The sequence below is a fragment of the Durio zibethinus genome, chromosome 16 (assembly GCF_047325235.1).
Source record: "Durio zibethinus cultivar Kanyao isolate XHJ-2024 chromosome 16, ASM4732523v1, whole genome shotgun sequence".
NCBI lineage: Eukaryota > Viridiplantae > Streptophyta > Magnoliopsida > Malvales > Malvaceae > Durio > Durio zibethinus.
The window spans coordinates 21849269-21855196 of NC_143177.1; the positions used below are offsets into that span (position 1 = coordinate 21849269).

General features: G+C 24.6%; 1 pseudogene; it reads left to right on the forward strand.

Moving 5' to 3' along the window:
- The first annotated feature begins 3651 nt into the window (after positions 1 to 3651).
- Positions 3652 to 5514, forward strand: LOC111298378 (L-type lectin-domain containing receptor kinase IX.1 pseudogene; annotated as a pseudogene).
- The last annotated feature ends 414 nt before the right edge of the window (positions 5515 to 5928 follow it).

The window sequence follows — 5928 nt, forward strand, 5'->3', positions numbered from 1 at the left end:
ATTTTTTATTAACCCACACACACACACAAAAAAAAAAGATGATCTTATTTGAATGTTAAAACATAAGAAATTTTGATAATTTTTTGAATTTGTTTTATATAGAAAGTAAAAATTTATTATTTTAAATATATTATAAATTAATTATTAAACAAGATAATTTTATTTGATTAATTTACAAGAGAAAGAAAAAAAAAATGGCCATTGAGTTGAAGTAGTATCTAATTATTCTATCAATATGCAAAAATTAAAGGATTCGATCGTTCTGGTAAATGTATTGAAACAATTTGAATATTATTGTATTAAATTTCATGTTACACGCATACTAGAATAAAATATATATTTAGATATTTAAATATTTATAATATTCGGTTCATGAATTTAAAATTATTTTTATGAATTTAATAATATTTATTTATTTTTTATTTAATTATAGTAGTAAATATTAAATTTTTTTAATTTAGTGGTGTTTATAAATATAAACGTTATTAAATTACAAAAAATAGCAATATTATTTCAAAAAACCTCATTAAATTTAATAATATTTTTACACATAAACATCACTAAATGAAAAAATTTAATGATGTTTGTAAACAAAAATGTAATTAAATTTAAAAACATTTTTGAACATGAATATTATTATATTTAATGTCATTTGTGAGTAAAAATACTGCTAAACTAAAAACATTTTTTTTCCTAAACTGTAGTTTTTATTTTTTATTTTTACACAAATTTAACTAACACTCTCAGCTGTATTTTTTACAAACATTACAAATCTTTAAGTATAAAAAAAATTGCTAAAAACCTATTCTTTTATAATGCATTAAAGTGGGGGTTTAATCAAAATGGCAGACTCTGCCACTAATGATGCAATGGTTACAAGATTTTTTAAGTTTAGTTAAGTTAATATTTATAATAAATTTTATGTATTAAATATAGTAATTAATTTAATGAATTTTAATGCATTAACATTATGATTTCGTTTTGTCAAAAGAGACTATCTATTTCATATCCCATTAAAAGCCCATTTTGACTTTAGTTAAAAGAATTTCCATTTGAATTAAAAGAACGAGTCCTTTCTTTTTGTTTCGTTAATAAATAAAAATTTAATTACAAATTAACGGTTTTATAAAAATTTTGAATTTATTTTTTTAAAAAATTTATTAATATATTTATAATTATTTTGAAATACATAGTTTCAAAAAATAAAAAAAATTAGATTCTCAATGAATAAATTTAAACATGAAAAAAATGCTTCAGATTCTCGGTTTTGCACGAAACTTTCTCAATTGAAGAAAAAATTTTAAATATTTAAATTAGTTCAATAATGGGCATTCTCAAATGTTGTTGCCATTAGCTAACAAAAATAAAATTTTAATTTTTATAAAAAGGAAATTTGACTCCTCTAGAATCCCCTGTTTGGAATGAAGGGAGAGCTGAGCTACACATGATGCATACATAATTAAGAAATTATTGTCAACAATTTTATTTATTTATTTTTTGTCAACACTTATACCAAATTTTTGTTAATTATTTATTTTTTAAATTTTAAAAAATATTTAATAAAGTTTAATTTTAGTTTTTATGCCAGTCTTACTTGATATCAATAGTATATCACATTTTTATTTTTTTAATTTTTCTTTCTTTCCTTTTTTAATATATTTAATAAACAAATTTTTTTTAATTTGTTTCAAGGCTTACTTGATATAAATAATTTGTCACTATGCCACGTACTAAGTCAGATGATTCTTTTTCGCTTTTTCTCTGTTTTTTTTTTTTCTCCTTATTTTTCATTTTTAAAAAAAATTATTTCATATTTTAAAGACTATATTTAAAATTTTTTTTTAATATGGTTATGACTATTTGAAATATATATATTTTATTTTTTAATTTGATATTCTTTTTAAAAAATATATTAGAGGATGTGTTGATATCATTCTCAAATTTGATTTTTTTTTTTAATTATATCGATTTTGCAATAAAATGAATCGGTTAATAAAGATAACAAAACAATCAATATCATATAGATTTTTATAAAAAATCAATATTAAATTAATTTAAAACAATAGACCAATTTAAATATTCCCATGACACTTTCGCTTGGATTTTTTTTGTACATTTTGTCATTTTTTTTAAATTAAGTATATTTTTCAACAATAAAATTAATAAATATGGATAACAAAACAAACAAAATTTAATCTAAAGTAGCGCACGAGTACTTCCTTAATTAAACTTGATAATTTCAAATACGATACGATGATATGATACGAAAATAATATGAAAAAAATCGTATATATATTTTAAAAAAATATGTTTTATATTTATTCGTATCGACATGAATTTTAGTATAATATAATTTGTGTCTTATATGTATTGACAGTTCTAAATACATGACACGATATGAATAACATATTTAATTTAATCTTCTCATATGAGTACACGTTTAATATGTTCAACACATTTAACACTCTCGTATATTTATTTTAATTTAACATAAAATTATTTTTATTTTTAATCTTTTGATTATGTACTTAATTAGCTATTTTAATATCATATAAAAATTATTTTAAACATTTAATTATGATACTCATTTAATAATTATTATAAAATTATTTTTTATATTACTAATATAAATACAATATAAATATTAATATTAGTCCTATATATTATTATTTTATTCTTTAATTTTAAATAGTTTATCATTTTGAATTTGATATTAAAAATTAATATAGTTATGTAATATATATTAAAATTTAAATATATATATTAAATGGGTATTAAAATTTTTTTAATATGGAAGTATTTTTTTATATTATTAATATGCTCAATTTATTAAGTTATAAATTATAGATAGTTTATAGTTATTTATTATTTTAGTCGTGTTCTTATATATATTAATGTTAGTCGTATTTATTCGTGTATATTTATATTATTTGTGTTTATTTATGTCATGTTTAAATATATTAATTGTACCATATTAATCATGTCTTGTCACGTCTAATATATATAATAAATGTGTCATATTCGTATTTAGAATTTAAATAAATTTTATAATTTGTGTCGTATTTATATTTTAATCATTCATGTTATTACACATGTCAAATATGACATAAGATACAACACGATGATATAAATTACTACAAAAGACTTTTTTACTAACTAGAAAGTAATAAAAATTTTCATTGTTTTATCCGTATGTAAGTAATGCATTTTTATCTAAAGTTATGATTGAAATTTTAATAAGTTTAAATTGATTATGAAGTTAAATAAATTTTTTTTTGAAAATTATTTGAATAAATATTAACTTTAAATTTAATTGAAAATGTATTATTTATTTTTGAATAAAATAATAAAAAATTTAATATTTTTAAAATAACAGAAGGATCTTTTCCAAGGTCCGTTCAATTATCTATTTTCTCCAGCTAGCTTGACTTTGAGAAACTTCTATTTAATTCGTCCGAGTTTGCTGGGCCTTGGATGGGAAACTTCTGTTTATTTTCCCCAAGGACTAAGACATTCGTATAAACCATATTTTCCGCAGATCAGACCCAAGAGCCAGATGTCAAAATAGATCATTTGAGGTCAACACCCGTAACGCTGGAATTAATTGACGGACTTTTCTGATAAGTGGTGATTAGTGCTCATAAAATCAAAATGGAGTTAAGCAAAATTCTACCTGCCTCTTGTTTGATCGGCTTAGCTCTATTCCCTCCTGGTATGGGTGCAAACGGTTCATCTCCCCGAAGAATAAGTGCTGACAGTTTAGCTATTGATTTTATTGATGCTAAATCAGTTGCACAAAGCCCCAGTATTTTAGAAGTAAGTCCATCGGACTCTGACCATTCTGCAACCGATTTAGCGTTCGGGTTAAGTATCGGATCAGGAACAGTGGGGTGGGTAATTGTTGTAGCTTGTGCTTTGATTTTTGGCCTTTGGTGCAATTGTTTCATTTCAATTAGGAGATCAAAAAGAAGGATCATAAATCACAAATCAGATGATCGCATTTATGATGTAGAATTCTTTAGCCAAGAATTTGTGAATGGAATGGGACCTAGGAAGTTTTCCTTTGATGAATCGGCTAAAGCGACAAGTAATTTCAAAGATAAAGAGAAACTAGGGGAGGGAGGGTTTGGTGCAGTTTACAGAGGATACTTGAGGGATTTGAGTACCTATTGTTGGATATCACTACAGTTTTGATACTATTATTAGGTCAAAAGACCTCAATCCAATCACATCAATAAAAGTAAAATTAAACAATTAATCAATCATATAAGAGATAACAATTTAATAAAGTTCAATCAAATTGATCTGTATTTACAGATAAAAAACAAGATCTACTAGTTATAAAAAATCACAAACATACAAATCATATCAACCACTCAATAATCAATACCCATAAGTCTTCTTAATTTCTTATAGTTTTATAGAATATTTTTAATCCAAACAAATATATATTCTTATACACTCATGCACCATAATTATGTGAACATTCTCAGTCTTCTCTAGTTCATTCACAAACATTCAAACATATATACTTATAAGATGTAAATCTTCAATAGTTTTATGAGGTGTTTATCTCATAAAACCATACAACTCTCTTATATTTTTTTAATATATAATTTTATAAAAATTTCACTTATTTATAAATATACAAATTTATCTATTAAGAATCATTTTATTCTTAGAATTTTTTTTTACTAGTCAAATTTGCTTATTAAAAACTTATTGCCCTGGGAGGTGAGATTTAAAATTGTGCAAGGCTTGGCATCAGCTTTGTTCTATCTACATGAAGAAGGAGATCATTGCGTCCTACACAGGGATATCAAAACTAGCAACATTATGTTGGATTCTAGTTTTAATGCTAAACTTGGGTATTTCGGTTAGCCACGCTAGTCGATCATGCAAAAGGGTCAACAACCACTCTTTTAGCCGGGACAATGGGATATACGGCTCCTGAATGTTTTTCATCAAGAAAGGCCAGTAAGCAATCAGATATCTATAGCTTTGGGGTTGTGATATTGGAAATTGTATGCAGTAGCCTGGGTGTGGGATTTGTATGGAAAGTAAAGTCTTCTTGATGCAGCAGACAATAAACTGTGTATGGGCTTCGATGGTAAACAGATGGAATGCTTGTTGATGGTTGGACTGTGGTGCGTCCATCCAAATTACAATTTAAGACCGTCAATAAGACAGGCAGTTCAGGTTCTTAATTTTGAGGCACCATTGCCAAATCTTTCGGGCAACATCCCTATTCCTACATCTGATGATGTACCTCGGCCTGCTTCTGAGGTTAGATCAAGTAATGCAGCATTATTTTCTATTTTAACTGTCACACTCCCTCGTTAATTAAATTGATCTATCAATTTATGTAACTAGATTTAGTTCCTTTTCAATTTTGGGAGTTTGGTTGTACAAACATGCTGTAATAATTTTTTTATTTACATAAATCAGAGGTATTTGAATCTAACCTTTTGAACTGAGGCCACAGAGATGCATAATTGAGTTAAATGTTCGATGTTATGCATCCGCTTTGGTTTGAAACTTTGAGTAATCCACCTTAATTTATTGAATTGGCAAATATATTATGCGATCGCTTTTATATTTAAAAAATTTAGACAATATTGAGTAATCGATATGCAAAATTTGCTCAATTAGCAGATATTGTATGTTTATAAAATATCCATACGAAATTAATTAATATTCCAGTAAAAATAATAAAATGAGTGATAGAAAGTTAATTATAACGTGTTCCAAAGAAATTGTACTCAAGTATTTAACCAAAAAAAAAAAATTATAAATGCTCGATAGTCTATTTCTTGCCAAAGTCAGTTGACCTAGTTAGTAGTTTTTCCCAGTTGATATTTTGAACGGGTCAATAACACGGAACTGTCAAAGCTATTAATGATTCAGAGTGCTAATTTCTCACACTAA